The sequence below is a fragment of the Sciurus carolinensis genome, chromosome 2 (assembly GCF_902686445.1).
Source record: "Sciurus carolinensis chromosome 2, mSciCar1.2, whole genome shotgun sequence".
Lineage (NCBI taxonomy): Eukaryota > Metazoa > Chordata > Mammalia > Rodentia > Sciuridae > Sciurus > Sciurus carolinensis.
Window position 1 is genome coordinate 72,783,480 of NC_062214.1, and position 22,293 is coordinate 72,805,772.

General features: G+C 37.8%; 1 long non-coding RNA gene and 1 pseudogene across 1 annotated transcript in view; one reads left to right on the top strand and one right to left on the bottom strand.

The window, feature by feature from the left end:
- Positions 1-22,293, top strand: part of LOC124977881 (uncharacterized) — a 120,103-nt gene that overhangs the window by 70,222 nt on the left and 27,588 nt on the right. The window contains exon 3 of the long non-coding RNA XR_007107277.1: positions 17,490-17,586. This is a non-coding gene — a long non-coding RNA (uncharacterized LOC124977881). The remainder of the gene's footprint in view (positions 1-17,489; positions 17,587-22,293) is intronic.
- LOC124977880 (14-3-3 protein zeta/delta-like) lies at positions 3,268-10,299 on the bottom strand (annotated as a pseudogene).

The window sequence follows — 22,293 nt, forward strand, 5'->3', positions numbered from 1 at the left end:
GGGTATTCTTGTCTTGTTCCTGTTTTTAGCGGAAATACTCTCGGTTTTTGTTCATTCAAAATACCATTGGTCTTGGGTTTGTCATACATAGCCTTTACAATGTTGGGGTAAGATCCTTCTATCCCTAGGTTTTCTAAAGTTTTAAACATGCATGAGTGCTGTACTTTGTCAAATGCTGTTTTTGCATCTGATGAGATAAATATGTGATTCTTGTTTTTTAGTCTATTTATGTGGGGAATTCATTTATTGATTTCTGTAGGTTGAACCAAACTTGCATCCTTGGGATAAAACCCACTTGATCATAGTGCACTATTTTTTATTGTGTTTTTGTGTGTGGTATGCCACTGTTTTATTAAGAAATTTTTCTTCTAAGTTCATCAAGGATGTTGAACTGAAGTTTTCTTCCCTTGATGTGTCTTTGTCTGGATTTTGTATCAGGGTAACACTGGCTTCATAGAAGGAATTTGGCAATGTTCCTTCCTTTTCTATTTAATGTAATAATTTGAGAAGGATTGGTGTCAGTCTGGTTCTGGACTTTTCTTTGTTGAAAGTCTTTTGATGGCTGCTTTAATTTTATTACTTGAAATTGCTCTGTTCAAGTTTTCTGTATCCTCCTGGATCAATTTGAGTAGGTTATGTGTCTCTAGGAATTTGTCAGTATTTTAAAGATTTTCTAGTTATTTTGGAGGATATAATATTTTCAAAATAGTTTCTGATGATCCTCTGGATTTCAGTAGTGTCTGTGAAGATATTGCCTTTTACATTTGGAATTTTGATAAAATGAGTTTTTTCCTTCCTTCTTTTGGTTAGTTTGGCTAATGGTATATCAATTTTGTTTATACTTTCAAAAAACCAACTCTTTATTTTGTTGATCCTTTGTATTGGTTTTTAATCTCAATCTCATTTATTTTGACTGTGATTTTAATTACTTCTTATCTTTTACTGATTTGTATGTTCATTTGTTATTCCTTTTCTAGGGCCTTGAGATATAATGTTAGATTATTTATTTAGTGTCCTTCTAGTCTTTTAATGTCTGAGCTCAATGCTATGAAATTTCCTCTACAAACTGCCTTCGTGCTGGTCCAGAAATTTTGATAGGTTTATCACCATTTTCATTTACTTCTGATAATTTATTTCTCCCCTGATTTCCTTTGCTATCCATCATCATTCAAAACTATGTTATTTAATCTCCAGGTGTTAAAGTGTTAGCTATTTTTTGTTCATTTTAGTTATATATGACAGAATAGTCTGTTTATTACCTTATCATTGATTTCAAATTTCAACTCATTATGATCTATCATTCTATCAAGAATGTAAGGTATTATTTATGTTTAAGATTTGTTTGTGAACTAGTATGTAGTCTATTTTAGAAACTGTTCCATGTGCTGCTGAGAAGAAAGTAAATTCAGTTGTTGATCAATGAAATATTCTGTGAATGTCTGTTAGGTTCCCTATCATTAATTGTAGTTTTGGTTCTGTAGAATCTTAACTTGGTTTTTGTTTAGATGATCTATCCAGTTGTGAGAGAGGCATCTAACAGTCAACTGGTATTATTGTTGTTTGGTCTATTTGATTCTTAATATTTTTTCCCATCATCAATATGTATTGAGCATTTACAGTATACTAGGCACAATAGAGCACACAGAAAACATTGTCCCTGCTCTTGAAAGGGGAAGAAAATGCAACTCTTTTAAAATGGCATTTTGTTTGGTGTTTTCTGTAAATTCTGTGGAAATATTCTGTAGGGTGAACTTTGAGTATAACTTAGCCCCACCATTATTTAAAGAGAGGAAGAGGAAGTATTTTAAAGGCAGACAATGACAGCGCATTCAGGATTGGTGGGGTTTACACACAATCTCATCAACTAAGGAGAGATGTGCTGCAGTAAACAGGATATGGGAAATAGTTGGTGGGATACAAGCAAAGGAAGCAGGGTGGGTAACTTAGACATTCAGTGGAGCCAGAAAGATCCTGTGGCCTTTTCCCAAGTACATGGCCACCAAACAGGAATGGTTGGTGACAAGACAGAAGGCTAAAAAAAGGAAGGTAATCTTGTGCACCTGACAAATAGAATAAAGGATCAAAATTGAAGGCAGGCCATAGAATATCAAGAAATTCTTAAAAACCAAAATGATTTGGAAGCACAAAACTTAGAGTTAATGCTACCCAGTGTCATGATGGGCCAAGAATATTGTGGCTTCCTAAGTTAGAAAATGCCATATACCAAAATTTTGAATGGAATATAATATACTTTTCCAATCAACCTCATCCTCCCCCAGAAAAAAAATTTTTTTGTAGGGAGGGAGGAAGGAGAACATGGGACACAGTTGAGAATGGTAGTTATATTAGTAGTATTTTTATGGGTAAGTATTCCACTTACCCATGAACTTAATACGTAGATTCTTAACAATTATGCTTGGATTGTTCATGAAAATTTCGTAAGACATTAAACAAAGCTAGCCATCATCTCAAGTTATTTCCCTGTTAACTATTTTTATACCACATGCTGGGCTTGATATACATAAAGTAATGGATATCAAGCAATTCATTTTTACTGCATCTTTACTTTAACATTTGTTCTTAGGTCGCCTAAAACATTTAAATACAAATAAAATGTGTAGTAAAAATAATGAAAGCAACAGCAGGTAACTTTACAAATAATGGAATGTGAACCGTTTCTGCCCTTATCCAGAGTAAATTGGGTCACAACTTTGTCCAAAGGAGCACTTTTTCAGCTGTAGTCAAAGCTGTGCACCCTGAGATCTACTATCCACAGAAACACATGATTCGACATGTAGGATCCATGGGATATCTGTTTCTACTACAGCCTTGTAAGTACTCCAAGCCTTAAAGTACCCACAATAACTACACCTGTGACTGGAACCAATGATCCCTTTTATTCCCCACCAGGACAAACCAATATGTAGGCAGTTTTCTTTGCTTAGACGTGGGAGCAGTGTGAACACTGGCCCTTGTGAAGCCACAGTGTACCTAAAAGTACTATGCCAAACATTTATAACTTGTATAAAAATTCCACATCCCCGTATTGGCTACCTCAAGATGAAAACAAATAACTCCCTAAATGTTAACTGGCTCTACTCCCCTAATATTAAACATAAAAACCATATGGGAAATATAGAAATTCAAATAGAAGTAACATAAACCTATCATAACTCATAAACAAAAAGCTATTTGTGGGACAGCATGGATGACAAGTGGTCTACTGTGTAAATTTTAGAATGAGGCAGACAAAAGTTGGAAAGCTGGTTAATTTTCCCCTCCTTCTCCTGCTTCAGCTTCATCTCCTTGGGTATCTAATGTCCATAATGTCAAGTTGTCTCTCAGTAATTGCATTATTAGCGTGCTGTCTTTGTATGATTCTTCACTTAGTGTATCAAGTTCAGCAATGGCTTCATCAAAAGCTGTCATTGCAAGAGAGCAGGCTTTCTCTGGTGAGTTCAGAATCTCATAATAGAACACAGAGAAGTTAAGGGCCAGACCCAATCTGATAGGATGTGTTGGCTACATTTCCTTTTTGCTGATTTCAAAAGCTTCTTGGTAGACTTGCTGTGACTGATCCACAATCCCTTTCTTATCATCACCAGCAGCAACCTCAGCCAAGGAACGGTAAATAGTCTCCTTTCATTTTCAATAGAAGACTTGCTCTCTGCTTGTGAAGCATTGGGGATCAAGAATTTTTCCAAAAGAGACAGTACATCATTGCAGATATGCCTTAGCTCAGTCTCAATTTTCTCTCTGTATTCTTGAGCCATCTGCTGCTTTTCACAGCACCTTCCATCTTTTTGCTCAATACTTAAGACGACCCTCCAAGATGACCTATGGGCTCCTACAACATTTTTTTTTTTTTTTTTTGCCCTTTACATTCAGTTCTTTTTTTTTTATTTTATTTTATTTTTTTTACGTTTACATAGGATAATGATGTTTATTTTATTTTCCCCTCCCCCCCACCCCTCCCACCCCTCTTTTCCCTCTACACAGTCCTTCTTTCCTTCATTCTTACCGCTCTCCTTAGCCTAACTCTAAACCTAACCCTAAACCTAATGCTAGCCCCTCCCGCCCCCCATTATAGCCCCTCATCCGCTTATCAGCAAGATCATTCGTCCTTTAGTTTTTTGAGACTGGCTTATCTCACTTAGCATGATATTCTCCAATTTTGACCATTTGCCTACAAATGCCATAATTTTATCATTCTTCATTGCGGAGTAATATTCCATTGTATAAATATGCCACAGTTTCTTTATCCATTCATCAACTGAAGGGCATCTAGGTTGGTTCCACAATCTGGCTATGGTGAATTGAGCAGCAATGAACATTGATGTGGCTGTATCTCTGTAGTATGCTGATTTTAAGTCCTTTGGGTATAGGCCGAGGAGTGGGATAGCTGGGTCAAATGGTGTTTCCATTCCAAGCTTTCTGAGGAATCTCCACACTGCTTTCCAGAGTGGCTGCACTAATTTGCAACCCCACCAGCAATGTATGACTGTTCCTTTTTCACCACATCCTCGCCAACACCTATTGTTGTTTGTATTCTTGATAATCGCCATTCTAATTGGGGTGAGATGAAATCTTAGGGTAGTTTTGATTTGCATTTCCCTTATTACTAGGGATGTTGAACATTTTTTCATATATCTGTTGATTACTTGTACATCTTCTTCTGTGAAGTATCTGTTCATTTCCTTAGCCCATTTGTTGATTGGATTATTTGTATTCTTGGTGTAGAGTTTTTTGAGTTCTTTATAGATTCTGGAAATTAGCACTCTACCTGAGGTATGGTTGGCAAAGATATTCTCCCACTCTGTAGGCTCTCTCTTCACATTTCTGATAATTTCCTTTGCTGAGAGAAAGATTTTTAGTTTGAATCTATCCCAGTTGTTGATTCTTGCTTTTATTTCTTGTGCTATGGGAGTCCTGTTAAGGAAGTCTGATCCTAAGCCAACAAGTTGAAGATTTGGACCTACTTTTCTTCTATAAGATGCAGGGTCTCTGGTCTGATTCCGAGGTCCTTGAGCCATTTTGAGTTGAGTTTTGTGTAGGGTGGGAGATAGGGGTTTAATTTCATTCTATTGCATATGGTTTTCCAGTTTTCCCAGCACCATTTGTTGAAGAGGCTATCTTTTCTCCATTGCATATTGTTGGAACCTTTGTCTAGTATGAGAAAATTGTATTTATTTGGGTTTGAGTCCATGTCCTCTATTCTGTACCATTGATCTACCTGTCTATTTTGGTACCAATACCATGCCGTTTTGTTACTATTGCTTTGTAGTAGAGTTGAAGATCTGGTATTGCGATACCCCCTGCTTCGCTCTTGCTACTGAGGATTGCTTTAGCTATTCTAGGTTTTTTATTCTTGCAGATGAATTTCATAATTGCTTGCTCTATTTCTGTAAGGTACATCATTGGGATTTTAATTGGAATTGCATTGAATCTAGTATAGCACTTTAGGTAGTATGGCCATTTTGACAATATTAATTCTGCCTATCCAGGAACATGGGAGATCTTTCCATCTTCTAAGGTTTTCTTTAATTTCTTTCTTTAGTGTTCTGTAGTTCTCATAGTAGAGATCTTTCACCTCTTTTGTGAGATTGATTCCCAAGTATTTTATTTTTTTCGATGCTATTGTGAATGGGGTAGTTTTCCTAATTTCTCTTTCTGAAGATTCATCACTTATGTATAAAAATGCATTGGATTTATGAGCATTGATCTTGTAACCTGCTACTTTACTGAATTCACTTATGAGTTCTAAAAGTTTTCTGGTGGAATTTCCAGGTTCCTCTAATATATAATCATGTCATCAGCGAACAGGGATAGTTTGAGTTCTTTTTTTCCAATTCGTATCCCTTTAATTCTTTGGTTTGTCTAATTGCTCTGGCTAGAGTCTCAAGGACGATGTTGGATAGAAGTGGTGAAGAGAGCATCCCTGCCTTGTTCCAGTTTTTAGGGGGAACGCTTTCAGTTTTCACTATTTAGAATGATATTGGCCATGAGCTTAGCATAGATGGCCTTTATAATGTTAAGGAATGTTCCACTACCCCAATTTTTTCTAGTGTTTTGAGCATGAAGGGATGCTGTATTTTATCAAATGCTTTTTCTGCATCTATTGAAATAATCATGTGATTCTTAACTTTAAGTCTGTTGATATGGTGAATGACATTTATTGATTTCCGAATGTTGAACCAACCTTGCATCCCTGGGATAAACCCCCTTGATCGTGGTTGCACTATCTTTTTAATATATATTTGTATGCGATTTGCTAAAATTTTGTTGAGAATTTTTGCATCGATGTTCATTAAGGATATTTGGTCTGAAATTTTCTTTTCTCAATGTGTCTCTGTCTGGTTTAGGTATCAGGGTGATATTGGCTTCATAGAATGAGTTTGGGAGGGTTCCCTCCTCTTCTATTTCATGGAATAGTTTGAGGAGTATTGGAATGAGCTCTTCTTTAAAGGTTTTCTAGAACTCGGCTGAGAACCCATCTGGTCCTGGACTTTTCTTTGTTGGAAGGCTTTTGATGACCTCTTCTATTTCATTGCTTGAAATTGGTTTATTTAAGTTGTGTATGTCCTCCTCGTTCAGTTTAGGTAGTTCATATGTCTCTAGAAATTTGTTGATGTCTTCGAGGTTTTTCTGTTTTGTTGGAGTATAGATTTTCAAAATAGCTTCTAATTATGTTTTGTATTTCACTCGTGTCTGTTGTGATGTTCCTTGTTCATTCCGAATTTTAGTAATTTGAGTTTCTCCCTCTTTCTCTTTGTTGTGTGGCTAAGGGTTTATCAATATTATTTATTTTTTCAAAGAACCAACTATTTATTTTGTTAATTTTTCGGATTGTTTCTTTTGTTTCGATTTCGTTGATTTCGGGTCTGATTTTAACTATTTCCTGTCTTCTACTACTTTTGGTGTTGGTCTGCTCTTCTTTTTCTAGTGCTTTGAGCTGTAGTGTTAAGTCGTGTTATTTGTTGATTTCTACTTCTTTAGTTGAATGCACCCCATGAAATAAATCTTCCTCTAAGTACTGCTTTCATAGTGTCCCAGAGATTTTTGATATGATGTGTCTTTGTTCTTGTTTACTTCTAAGAATTTTTTTATTTCCCTCCTGATGTCTTCTGTTACCATTCATCATATAATAGTGTATTATTTAGTCTCCAGGTATTGGAGAAGTTTCTGTTTTTTATTCTGTCATTTATTCTAATTTCAATCCATTATGATCTGATAGAGTACAAGGTAGTATCTCTATCTTCTTGTATTTGCTAACAGTAGCTTTGTGGCATAAATATGGTCTATTTTAGAGAAGGATCCATGTGCTGCTGAGAAGAAGTGTATTCGTTCTTTGTTGGATGGTATATTCTATATATGTCCGTTAAGTCTAAATTGCTGATTGTGTTGTTGAGATCTATAGTTTCTTTATTCAATTTTTGTTTTGACGATCTATCCAGTGGTGAGAGAGATGTGTTAAATCGCCTAGTATTATTGTGTTGTGGTCTATTTGATTTCTGGAATTGAGAAGGATTTGTTTGACGTACGTGGATGAGCCAATGTTCAGGGGCATAGATATTTATGATTGTTATGTCTTGCTGATTTATGCTTCCCTTAAGCAGCATGTAATGTGCTTCTTTATCCCTTCTGACTAGTTTTGGTTTGAAGTCCACATAATCTGAAATGAGGATGGATACTCCAGCTTTTTTGCTGTGTCCGTGTGCATGGTATGTTTTTCCCCATCCTTTCACTTTAGTCTATGGGTGTCTCTTTCTATGAGATGAGTCTCTTGCAGGCAGCATATTGTTGGATTTTTCTTTTTAATCCAATCTGCCAGTCTGTGTCTTTTGATTGATGAATTCAGGCCATTAACATTCAGGGTTATTATTGTGATATGATTTGTATTCCCAGTCAATTGACTCATATTTGTTTTTGACATGATTTGGTTTCTCCTTATTTGGCTATTCCTTTAGGCTAGCGTCTCCTGTTGCTGATTTGCATCATTGTTTTTCATCTCTTCCTCATGGAATATTTTGCTGAGAATGTTCTGTAATGCTGGCTTTCTTTTTGTAAATTCCTTTAGCTTTTGTTTATCATGGAAGGATCTTATTTCATCGTCAAATTTGAAGGTAAGTTTTGCTGGGTATAAGATTCTTGGTTGGCATCCGTTTTCTTTCAGGGCTTGGTATATGTTGTTCCAGGCCCTTCTAGCTTTTAGGGTCTGGATTGAAAAATCTGCTGATATTCTTATTGGTTTCCCTCTGAATGTAATTCGATTCTTTTCTCTCGCGGCCTTTAAAATTCTGTCTTTATTTTGTATGTTAGGTATTTTCATAATAATGTGCCTTGGTGTGGGTCTGTTGTAATTTTGTATGTTTGGAGTTCTATAAGCCTCTTGTACTTGGTTTTCCATTTCATTCTTCAGATTTGGGAAATTTTCTGTTATTATTTCATTGAATAGATTGTTCATTCCTTTGGTTTGTTTCTCTAAGCTTTCCTCAATCCCAATAATCCTTAAATTTGGCCTTTTCATGATATCCCATAATTCTTGTAGATTCTGTTCATGATTTCTTACCATCTTTTCTGTTTGGCCAACTTTGCTTTCAAGATTAAATAATTTGTCTTCAATGTCTGAGGTTCTGTCTTCCAGGTGTTCTATCCTATTGGTTATGCTTTCTATGGAGTTTTTAACTTGGTTTATGGTTCCTTCATTTCAAGGATTTCAGTTTGGTTTTTTTTTTTCAGTATCTCTAACTCTTTATTGAAATGATCTCTTGCTTCCCGTATTTGGTCTTTTAACTGTTGGTTGGTGCGATCATTTAATGCCTGCATTTGCTCTTTCATCTCCTCCTTCAATGCCTGCATTTGCTCTTTCATCTCCTCATTAGCTTCTCTGATCGTTTTAATTACGTACATTCTGAACTCCGTTTCTGACATTTCTTCTGCTGTGCTGTCATTGGGTTTATTGATGTAGTATCTAGGTTGTTTGGGACATTTTCTTCCCTTGTTTTCTCATATTGCTCAGTTGTCAGTGGGACCCTGAGATATTGCAGTTTTCCGCTATTGGCTTATAGTGTCCCGGTAGATTTCCAGTGTATCACCTCCCAGCCTTCAGTAGCCTGATGTCTTGGAGGAATCTGATAAAGCAGCTTATCCGAAGAAAACTGCCCCTACCCCCTACTGGTTCCACAGTTTGGAACTGGCTCTGTGCGGAAATGTTCTCACTGTGGGCCTGCACCGTGCAGCTGGCCGTGTGGGAGGAGCCCACTGTCGGAGTGTGGAAGGCTACCTTGGGAAGACTCTAGCTGCCCTGCCCGGCTCCAATAAGCCACCTCTATCTGGGCCTGCCACCCGGGCTGAGCTTTACCCAGTGGGCAGACTCACCCATGGCTCTATTTCAGTCCGAGTCTCTCAATGCCTCCCCTTCTTAATTCCTGGGTTCTGGAGCGACTGGGGGGTGCAGTCTCCCTCTAGGCCACCATCTTGGATCGCCCCGTGAAGAGAGCCTGCAGCCAGAGTGGGCAGAGCCGCCTGAAGCGGTCTCTGGCTGCCCTGCCCTGATCCCAGAGGCTGCTTGCGGATCGAGGCTCTCCGCTGGTTCGTTGCCGGAGTACACTGCGCTGCAGTGGCTCCGGGACTCGGAGCTTGTTCTGTCAGAAAGGCTCTCACTAGCGGGCCAATTCCGTTCCAAGAACCTGGAGAAGCTGGCTGTGTGGGCGGGGCCCACCGCCGGAGTGCGCAGGGCTGCCTGTGGATGACTCTAGCTGCCCTGCCCGGCTCCGATAAGCCACCTCTATCTGGGCCTGTCACCTGGGTGAGCTTTACCCAGTGGGCAGACTCACCCATGGCTCTATTTCAGTCCGAGTCTCTCAATGCCTCCCCTTCTTAACTCCTGGGTTCTGGAGCGACTGGGGGTGCAGTCCCCCTCTAGGCCCCCATCTTGGATCGCCCTGTGAAGAGAGCCTGCAGCCGGAGTGGGCAGAGCCGCCTGAAGCGGTCTCTGGCTGCCCTGCCCTGATCCCAGAGGCTGCTTGCGGATCGAGGCTCTCCGCTGGTTCGTTGCCAGAGTACGCTGCGCTGCAGTGGCTCCGGGACTCGGAGCTTGTTCTGGTCAGAAAGGCTCTCACTAGCGGGCCAGTTCCGTTCCCCCTACAACATTTTATAAGCAACCGAGAGAAGATTCCTCTCCTCATTAGTCAATTCAGCTCCTTGCTCAGTTGTGGACTTTATGCAGGCTGCCACGTCATCATATCATTCAGCCTGCTCACCCAGTTTGGCCTTCTACACCAGCTCATTTTTTTCCATGACTGTATGTTCTGTGTCCAGAGTGGGTGGCGGTGGACGGATGGGGGCTCAGCAATCTCTGGGCGACGGTGGCAGCAGCGAGGCTGAGACTCTGTCCCTGGATCTCGCTGCTCACAGGCCTTGATTCTTAATATTGAAAAGGGTTTGTTAAATGTACATAGGTGCTCTATGGTTTGGGGCAAACATATTTACAATCATCAAATCTTGTTGATATATGATTCCCTTAAGCTCTGTGAAGTGACTTTCTTTGTGTGTTCTGATCAATGTTGGTTTAAAGTCCATTTTATCTGATATGAGAATAGCAGCCTCAGGGCTTACCTGTAAATGTGACCAGTTGTTTTTCTCTTGCAGCTTTTAAAATGCTATATTTTTTCTTTGTGTTGGGCATTTTCAGCATAATGTCTCTTAGAGTGGATCTACTGAGATTTTGTATATTTGGAGTTCTATATGCCCTGGTATTTGAATTTCCATTTTATTCTTAAGGTTTGTAAAGTTTTCTGGTATTATTTCTTTGAAAAGATTATACATCCCTTGTATTTGAGAGCCTTCATCTATCCCTATGAATCTTAAATTTGGCCTTTTCAATGTTATCCCATATTTCTTGAATACTCTATTCATGGTCTCTTAACACCTTTTCTTTATGGTCAACTCATTTTCAACTTATTGTCAAGGTCTGACAATCTGTGTTCAAAGTGGTGTCATCTACTGGTGATACTTTCCATTGAATTTTTAATTTGGTTTATTAATTCTTTCATTTTGAGATATTCTGTTTGGGCCTTTTGTGAATCTGTATCTCTTAACTGAAATGGTCTTTTACTTCATGTATTTTTCTCTCTAATTTTACTCCTTACATCTTTTAACTCATGGAACAGTTTAACTGTAAACTTTCTACATTCCTCTCTGACATTTCCTCCATTGTGGTGTCAGTTCTATTGTTGATCCACTGTAGGCTGTTTGGGATGGTTGGTTCCCTTGCTTTTTCATATTTGTATGTGTACCCATCAGTTGGTGCAGTTCTCACTTTTTTTTAAGTGAAGGATTACTTTGTTAGCTTCTTTTTCTTAAGAGCCCTGGGTTGGGTGAGTATCCAGATAATGGTATTTTAAGTCAGCGTGTGAACTCTGCTGATCCCAGTATTAACACCACTATAAGAGATGCCAATGAGCCCTTTTTGCCATAATCTCTTCAGAACCAAGCCTCATTCTATTCAGCCTTATAGGAAACAAAGACTTGTTGCTGTTGTCTTCTATGGTTCCTCAAATTCAGGTATAAACCTATAGTACAGTTCTGGAATAGGTCAAAAATTAGTTGTTAAGTTTAGTAAACTAACTATAATCTAAAGTGTGGGCTGAAAGAGGAATCCAAAGAAAGATTGGGCCAAAAGGATAAGCAAAAAGAGAAGAAAGGCAAAAAGAAAGACAAGAGAAAGGAAGGAAGTAAGGGAGCGAAGGAGGAATGAAAGGAAGGAAACTATAGAAAAGAGTAATTTATACCAAGGTAGAAAGGAGAAACAGATGAATGGTGGGTATTCGAGGTAGTGGTAGGTAATGCAAGAGGACAAATACGGGTAAGAGGAGGAAGTATCAACCAATAACCTACTATCAGCAGCTTCTGGTTTGTTAACTCAGAGGCCTGTAGCTGATTGCTCAGAGGGTGCAGTGTGTGGCTTGCCTGTTTCTGTTGTGTGCAGTAGTTCAGGATGTAGGCCGTGGAATATTCCTGCCATTGCTATAACTGTGTACCTGCTTCCCTCTACAGGATCCTTTTCATGATAGTGAAGATCTTGTTGGCTGTCTATGAGTGCAGGAATTGTGGTTGTGGGTTTTCCACCACTGTTCTGTTGTGCAGAAGTATTCCCCTGTCTGAAGCCATTCTGAGGTACTGTAGTGGAGTGTCTCAGATGGTTCACCTAAACTCTAGTTTTCACTGTCCTAGGTTGTGAAAGGTGGCTCTTGATTCCCTGTTTACTAAGTCTGATGCAAGGTCCCACAAACATCCAAGTAATGCCCTTTCATTTGTGTGTTGTGAGTATGGGTTATAATATGCACCAGTTAAGAATGGGATCAGCTACTTTCTACTGTGTGGACTGGTAATTTTCCACTGACACTCTATGTCACTGGATATTCAGGCAGCTTCCCTCTGACATGACCCCACAATCCCGGGGATTGACCCTAGTTTTCCCACAGTGCCTGCCCCCAGTGTCAGTGGTTGGGACATGGTGAATCTTCTTTCCTTTGTTCAAGGCCCAGACTGCTTCCTTGCTGTCTCTGTCTGAGTTGAGCAAGCAGATATTGCACACGGCTTTCAGTCCTTGCCTGGCTTGGCAGAGCTGGGCTAGGTGCACTGCCCAGCAAAAGTCCCCAACAGCCCATTCATTCCCCTTGTTTGTGGTGAAGGTCATGGAGAGGGGGTTTCAGTAATTTTTGCCTGGAATTGGTCCTTCTAGGAGTTCTTCTGCTGGATTCTACTGCAGAGGGCTTTGCTCTGGTTTAATTTTCAGCTGCTCAGGCCTGGGAAAACACCATGCTGATTTAAGGGGTGACTAGTCTGCTACAGGCTCCATAAGATTGCTGCAGATCTCTGGCTCAGTTTTCTTTTCACAATTTATTTAAACTGTTTGTACTATTTTAAGACCCTTTCTGTTAGTGTCATGCTTTAAATTTTATCTGTCTTTTCAACTGTTTTTAAGTGGGAAAGATTAAGAAATTTTTTTCTGCCCCCCCCCCCATTTCCCTACCACTCTTCTCACCCTCAGGGTTAGGGAGTTCTGAGTTTGTTTTCTACTCTTAACCTATCTTCTACTCTCTTCCAGTCTCAATTCTGCTTTTTCTTTGCTGTCTCATTTCTGTGTTGTGAGGAGTTCAGGACTTCCTGACTAGCTCACTTCCACCATCTTCTCAAGTCTCAGAAAGCTCTATTTCTTGATATTGCCAGGGAATGTACCTGCAAGTTCTCACTGAATTTTGTTGTTGTTGTTGATTTAATTTTTAAACATACATTTCTATACTTCTTGCCAGGAGATGCTAAGACTGAAATGTCTGTAAGAACAGGAAACATAAATAATTCCACAATTTGAAAGTATATTTTTGGAATCAAATTTATTTCTTAAGTATTCAAACAACTCTTATCTTCCAGTCTTTCAGAAAAGCCTATGATTATTAAATTCCTTCTACAGACTCCATTAAGAATTATTTAGGATCATACATTCTGTAAACACTCTCATTGTGGAATTATATTAACCATTGTCAAGCATAAAAGCCACAGGATAGGTATTGTCAGAATACTAGATGACCTGGGTGCAGAAATAGTAATTGCATACATGGTATGCCATTTATGTCAGTGTTTCTTCCACTGACTTGGAAATAAACTTCAGACATCAAGTATTAGAAAGTTGGAGGCAAGTGAGTAATACAGATATGTTGTACATGATGGAAAAAGTCTAGTAAAGATAAATACACAAAAAAAGTGTTATAACACATTCTCAATTCTGCATGCACTTATTTAAGAGATTGACGCAGGAAAAATGAGGACTCTGCACATGATTAAACAAAGAATTCCAGAGCAGGGAGTTCTACGCACTCACCACACAGCTCCCTGTGCACAGCCATGGCTCTCTACTGGGCAGCACCAGGGTTTTATCCAGGACCCATGTCTACAAATTCTGCAGAGCCATGGGCCTGCACACTGTACTGTCCACATGGTCAAGACTTAATTTTAGGATCTGTAATCATGGGTTATATTCTCTACACTGCACTAAGAGCTACAATGAGAAAACTGGTTCTTGTGACCTGATGACCTGGAGTGAGGGACATGCCTGACCTCTAACACATTTCTCACTTTTGAGGTAAGGATAGCAGATATTCACATGGTGTTTTCTGGGCATTTGTTATTCAAGAAATTTTCTTACCATTTCAAGCTCATTTTTCACCCCTGAGAAATGATGGACTCTTTTAAAATCTGTAGTTTATAACATGCAGAATTCTCCCATTCATGTAATTTTAATTGTAGTTCGTAAACTCTAGGTAACTTTTCTAACCAGTATGTCTACATTATTTCAATACATAAATTAGGATGTATCATGAGGTACACTTAGAATGTTTCCTCTTCAAATTATTTAGAAACAAAACCATTAACAAAAGAAAAAACAACACCAAAGTCAGCGGTAGCAGCATACAAGAAGACCCAACTAGGTGTGGACATGGAGTGACCCATCTCAAAATGGCAGGAACATTAGAGCTCAGGTTTAAGAGAGGACAAGTGATTGACAAAGAACTATACTAACATGAGCTCACTGGCAGAGGACACCATGTTGAGTACCATAACCCTAATATGAATCCCTGAAAGCACAGAAGATATGAGTTCTCACTACCTGTTCAACTACCAGTGAGCAGATTTCACACAGGCTGATCTGACAACTAGAATTTTCAGAACAATGACATTGCAAGCATCCCAAAGTCACACTGCATCCTGGAACAAGAACACAACATACCTAGTTCTATACGGTAGCCTGAATAGAAGTTAGAGTTCAAAGGAAAATGGTGAATGTGTTTCAGATCACAACACTGAGTCTTCTTAGAAACTGAAATTCTAGGTACCAATATACTTGAATTATAAATTTGGTGATTTTATTCCTAATTAAATATATTCATCATGGAACACAAGGGTCTATTCCATATTTCAGTGTACCCAAATATATGTTGTTCAGAAAAGTAAGAGGACAGAACTAAACATTTTGTGAAAATGTTAATACATCTACATTTGTAGTGCCCTTCAAAAAGTGACTTGCATGATCACTATCCACTTGAGTAACAAAGAAAAGTAAAGAAGAAATAGATATAGGATTGCTATAGATTGAAGAATTGAATTTGGAATGCAACTTAAAGGGAGTATTGCTCACTTTTCTAAGATTGGGGCAGAAATTCTGAGTACACAGATTTTTCTGTCTTTACAAAGCTGCCACTCCAGTGCAGTCTTTCAAGTAACATTTTGTCATTTGTTTTCCTTCTGAATAATTTTTTGAACCATAGTTTGTTAGATGAACATTCCATATATGTTGAGGTTTTTTTTTTTATTTCTAGTTTTTTTTTTATGTTTTATTTTGTTTTTTAGGTCTCTCATCAGTGGCTATAAACTCTAGCCCTAGCCTGATTGGATTAGAGTGGATTTGGTCCTAGGTGTTTATAAATGTGCCTTTTGTGGGTGTTGCAGTTAAGATATGAGGTGTATCCCAAAATCACATGTGTAAATCAATGCAAGAAGGTTCAGAGATGAAATTATCAGATTATGGACACTTCTCAATCTCTACCTCTCTCCCCTTCCTTGTTGACATGTCCTGAGCTACTTTCTTCTGCCACACACTTTGACCATGATCCTCTGCCTTACCTTGAGAAACAAACTATGGCATTAGCCAATTGTGGACTAAACCTCTGAAACCATGAGCCAAAATTAACCTTTCCTCTTCCAATTGTTCTTGCCAGGTCTTTTGACCACAGTGAAGCAAAAGCTATTTAAAATGATGGGATGCTTCTTTATCCTGGTGGATGACCTCATACCACAATGTCTCACCCATGTCCACTTTCATTCACAAAGGAAACTTGTTTACATAACAGATACAATTTTGGCTTTTGTATAATCTGTGTTCACTTTATTCCTACCAAGATAGACACTATCTAGGAGAGCCTTTACTGAAAAATAAGTTATTGTTAGGTATGTTGGTAATGTGACGTGCAGAGGAGGCAACATAATATATTATTTATTGCTTGGTCCCCAGTGAGAAGAGGGCAGCATGCCCCACAAAATTTATGGGAAGTCAGGAAGTCAGACATAACTCACAAAACAGAGGAGCAGTGAGAAAAGAGAGAAATGGGTGATACCCGTGAGCTATAGCCTTCATTGTGATACAGGGTATTAATTGAGCAGGGAGAGTCATAAGTGATGATTTCCAGCAAGCAAGTACATTTTGCATGGAGTCACTTTGTGTATGAGAAGGGGTCACTGGGATATCTCACCATCCTTGTGGGGAATGGGAGCCAGCAGACCAGTAAAGTGCAATATCTACCTTTCCCCTTGCAAGTGATCACCAGGGGGTGGTTGTATGGAGTGATGCAAGATAAATATCTACATTACTATAAGCTCAGATCAGAAATTTGGAGGAGGAAGACAACTACAAACTGTTTCATGAATGAATAAACCAAATTTCTTGTATGAGCAAATTAGGAATGTATTCAAAATGGATGTCAAGGCAATGTAAAATTATTAGAATTCACTACATTTAAATAGGAAATTCTAGTAGTTCACTAATAACTCTGGATTTAATCCCAGGTGAAAGGTAAATAGAGTTGGTTAATTTATATGAAACTATATTTTAGAATGTTTTCTCAATAATAGATAATAATATTGCAGGTACAATTTCATAAATCATAGAATATCTGAGAAATGGTCAGTCACAGAGAGAAGTGAAGTATTCCATTGATCCTACAGTGTACATGTTCACTTCTTTCCATTAGGATACCTCTTGAAATTGAGAGTGCAGAAACACTGTTGACTAGAAGGCTTGTCACACACCGTGATTGGGCTCATGTATGTACACACATGAATTTAGTATAAAAATCTTGTTTGTTAAAAAATAAATTTTAAATCATTTTTAACTTATGGCTATACACACACAAATACATACATACACACAAATGCCTCTTCTATTTTCAGCTTCTGCTGATACTGTAACATCAAAACTTATAGAAGCAGTGTCAGTAGATTAGAAAGAATTTTGCAGAGAGTACCACAAGATTCTCAAGAAATGCCCAATCACCAATGTTTAATGATTATTACCCTACCACAAAGTCATAAACTTATTTTGCTAAATTACATACTCAATGCTACATTAAATTATTTTTACATTTAGGTCTAGGACTCTGATCCACCTAGAAATTATGTTCTGTGATTGGTGAATTTGGAGGTTTTTTTTTTTTCCCTGATGGATATTCGATAGTCTAGATCACTCTTGGAAAATTAATTGATAATAATGGTAGTAATTATTATTGAGATAAGAATTAATGAATAATTTAATAGCATTTCTTGAGATTAATTTCCTTACATGTGCATGTATCAGTTTTGAGTATTGTTTATCATGCTTGTGCAGAATAACTGTCTTTTACTAAGCGATCTATTTAACACAACAATTTTCCTTCTAGAGCTTATTATATTTAACACTGTGTTACTCTGGAATGAAGAAACAAAGAGTACAAGACTGCCACTCTGCATTTACAGCACCAAGAGAAGGGATCACAGGTAAGTGACAAAGTGAAGTGGAAAGGATCAGGCATACCAGGTATGCTCTAGCAATGGGTGACAGGCAGCACTGAGGTCTTGATGAGACATTTCAGTATTACACGTACACGTATATTCACCTATGCCTGCATGTCCTCTTACACATTCTTTGAATTCTCATACCAACCTCATGATTCTCTTTTGTGTCTCAGAGGACAGCATACACTTTGAATTTATTCTTTATCAAATGTACTTTCTTACATTATGGATATGCCACCAGTTATTTACCTAAGTTTCCTTTAGGTTGATTATTCAGAGTTAAGTGTTTGCCATCTTAGTAAGCAAATGAAATTTCCCTGAATTAATATTCTTTTTTTAAAATTTTTTTAAAATTTTATTTATTTATTTTTTATTTATTTTTTTAAATTTTATTATTATTGTATACAAATGGGATACATGTTGTTTCTCTATTTGTACATGGAGTCAAGGCATACCATTTGTGTAATCATACGTTTACATAGGGCTATGATGTTTGATTCACTATTTTTTTCCCTTCCCCCCCACCCTTCTCACCCCTCTTTTCCCTCTATACAGTACTTCTTTCCTTCATTCTTACCACACTCCTTATCCCTAACCCTAAACCTAACCCTAAACCTAATACTAACCCCTCCCACCCCCCATTCTATGTCCTCATCCGCTTTTCAGCGAGATCATTCGTCCTTTAGTTTTTTGAGATTGGCTTATCTCACTTAGCATGATATTCTCCAATTTCATCCATTTGCTGCAAATGCCATAATTTTATCATTCTTTATGACTGAGTAATATTCCATTGTATATATATACCACAGTTTCTTTATCCATTCATCAATTGAAGGACATCTAGGTTGGTTCCACCATCTGGCTATTGTGAACTGAGCAGCTATGAACATTGATGTGGCTGTATCTCTGTAGTATGCTGATTTTAAGTCCTTTGGGTATAGGCCAAGGAGTGGGATAGCTGGGTCAAATGGTGGTTCCATTCCAAGTTTTCTAAGGAATCTCCACACTGCTTTCCAGAGTGACTGCACTAATTTGCAGCCCCACCAGCAATGTATGAGTGTACCTTTCTCCCCACATCCTCGCCAACACCTGTTGTTGCTTGTATTCTTGATAATCGCCATTCTAATTGGGGTGAGATGGAATCTTAGGGTAGTTTTCATTTGCAGTTCTCTTATTACTAGAGATGTTGAACATTTTTTCATATGTTTGTTGATTGCTTGTAGATCTTCTTCTGTGAAGTGCTTTTCCTTAGTCCATTTGTCGATTGGGTTATTTGCATTCTTGGTGTAGAGTTTTTTGAGTTCTTTATAGATTCTGGAGATTAGTGCTCTATCTGAAGTATGATTGGCAAAGATATTCTCCCACTCTGTAGGCTCTTTCTTCGCATTGCTGATAGTTTCCTTTGCTGAGAGAAAGCTTTTTAGTTTAAATCTATTCCAGTTATTGATTCTTGCTTTTATTTTTTGTGCTATGGGAGTCATGTTGAGCTGACATGTTGAAGATCTGGACCTACTTTTTCTTCTATAATCTGCAGGGTCTCTGGTCTGATTCTGAGGTCCTTGAGCCATTTTGAGTTGAATTTTGTGTAGGGTGAGAGATAGGGGTTTAATTTCATTCTGTTGCATATGGATTTCCAGTTTTCCCAGCACCATTTGTTGAAGAGGCTATGTTTTCTCCATTGCATATTTTTGGCCCCTTTGTCTAGTATGAGAAAATTGTATTTATTTGGGTTTGAGTCCGTGTCCTCTATTCTGTACCATTGATCTACCTGTCTATTTTGGTACCAATACCATGCGGTTTTTGTTACTATTGCTTTGTAGTAGAGTTGAAGATCTGGTATTGCAATACCCCCTGCTTCACTCTTGCTACTGAGGATTGCTTTAGCTATTCTAGGTTTTTTATTCTTGCAGATGAATTTCATAATTGCTTGCTCTATTTCTGCAAGGTACATCATTGGGATTTTAATTGGAATTGCATTGAATCTATATAGCACTTTAGGTAGTATGGCCATTTTGACAATATTAATTCTGCCTATCCAGGAACATGGGAGATCTTTCCATCTTCTAAGGTTTTCTTGAATTTCTTTCTTTAGTGTTCTGTAGTTCTCATAGTAGAGATCTTTCACCTCTTTTGTGAGATTGATTCCCAAGTATTTTATTTTTTTCGATGCTATTGTGAATGGGGTAGTTTTCCTAATTTCTCTTTCTGAAGATTCATCACTTATGTATAAAAATGCATTGGATTTATGAGCATTGATCTTGTAACCTGCTACTTTACTGAATTCACTTATGAGTTCTAAAAGTTTTCTGGTGGAATTTCCAGGTTCCTCTAAATATATAATCATGTCGTCAGCGAACAGGGATAGTTTGAGTTCTTTTTTTCCAATTCGTATCCCTTTAATTTCTTTGGTTTGTCTAATTGCTCTGGCTAGAGTCTCAAGGACGATGTTGGATAGAAGTGGTGAAAGAGAGCATCCCTGCCTTGTTCCAGTTTTTAGGGGGAACGCTTTCAGTTTTTCACTATTTAGAATGATATTGGCCATGGGCTTAGCATAGATGGCCTTTATAATGTTAAGGAATGTTCCCACTACCCCAATTTTTTCTAGTGTTTTGAGCATGAAGGGATGCTGTATTTTATCAAATGCTTTTTCTGCATCTATTAAAATAATCATGTGATTCTTAACTTTAAGTGTGTTCATATGGTGAATGACATTTATTGATTTCCGAATGTTGAACCAACCTTGCATCCCTGGGATAAAACCCACTTGATCGTGGTGCACTATCTTTTTAATATATATTTGTATGCGATTTGCTAAAATTTTGTTGAGAAATTTTGCGTCAATGCTCATTAAGGATATTGGTCTGAAATTTTCTTTCCTCGATGTGTCTCTGTCTGGTTTAGGTATCAGGGTGATATTGGCTTCATAGAACGAGTTTGGGAGGGTTCCCTCCTCTTCTATTTCATGGAATAGTTTGAGGAGTATTGGAATGAGCTCTTCTTTAAAAGGTTTTGTAGAACTCGGCTGAGAACCCATCTGGTCCCGGACTTTTCTTTGTTGGTAGGCTTTTGATGACCTCTTCTATTTCTTTGCTTGAAATTGGTTTATTTAAGTTGTGTATGTCCTCCTCATTCAGTTTAGGTAATTCATATGTCTCTAGAAGTTTGTTGATGTCTTCGAGGTTTTCTGTTTTGTTGGAGTATAGATTTTCAAAATAGCTTCTAATTATGTTTTGTATTTCAGTCGTGTCTGTTGTGATGTTTCCTTGTTCATTCCGAATTTTAGTAATTTGAGTTTTCTCCCTCTTTCTCTTTGTTAGTGTGGCTAAGGGTTTATCAATTTTGTTCATTTATTCAAAGAACCAACTCTTTATTTTTTAATTTTTCCAATTGTTTCTTTTGTTTCAATTTCGTTGATTTCGGGACTGATTTTAACTATTTCCTGTCTTCTACTACTTTTGGTGTTGGTCTGCTCTTCTTTTTCTAGTGCTTTGAGCTGTAGTGTTAAGTCGTTTATTTGTTGATTTCTACTTCTTTTTTTGAATGCGCCCCATGAAATAAATCTTCTTCTAAGTACTGCTTTCATAGTGTCCCAGAGATTTTGATATGATGTTTCTTTGTTCTCGTTTACTTCTAAGAATTTTTTTATTTCCCTCCTCATGTCTTCTGTTATCCATTCATCATATAATAGTGTATTATTTAATCTCCAGGTATTGGAGAAGTTTCTGTTTTTTATTCTGTCATTTATTTCTAATTTCAATCCATTATGATCTGATAGAGTACAAGGTAGTATATCTATCTTCTTGTATTTGCTAACAGTAGCTTTGTGGCATAAAATATGGTCTATTTTAGAGAAGGATCCATGTGCTGCTGAGAAGAAAGTGTATTCGTTCTTTGTTGGATGGTATATGCTATATATGTCCGTTAAGTCTAAATTGTTGATTGTGTTATTGAGATCTATAGTTTCTTTATTCAATTTTTGTTTGGACGATCTATCCAGTGGTGAGAGAGGTATGTTAAAATCGCCTAGTATTGTTGTGTTGTGGTCTATTTGATTTCTGGAATTGAGAAGGATTTGTTTGACGTACGTGGATGAGCCAATGTTCGGGGCATAGATATTTATGATTGTTATGTCTTGCTGATTTATGCTTCCCTTAAACAGCATGTAATGTCCTTCTTTATCCCTTCTGACTAGTTTTGGCTTGAAGTCCACAATATCTGAAATGAGGATGGATACTCCTGCTTTTTTGCTGTGTCCGTGTGCATGGTATGTTTTTCCCCATCCTTTCACCTTTAGCCTATGGGTATCTCTTTCTATGAGGTGAGTCTCTTGCAGGCAGCATATTGTTGGATTTTTCTTTTTAATCCAATCTGCCAGTCTGTGTCTTTTGATTGATGAGTTCAGGCCATTAACATTCAGGGTTATTATTGTGATATGATTTGTATTCCCAGTCATTTGACTCATATTTGTTTTTTGACATGATTTGGTTTCTCCTTTATTTGGCTATTCCTTTAGGCTAGCGTCTCCTGTTGCTGATTTGCATCATTGTTTTTCATCTCTTCCTCATGGAATATTTTAATTAATATTCTTTGATTTGCAATGGTTCTTTTTTGGGTGCTATATTTTCCTTGCTAATTTTGGATTCTTTCATATTCTGTAAACTATTACACTATTAAGTCATTTGAAAATTC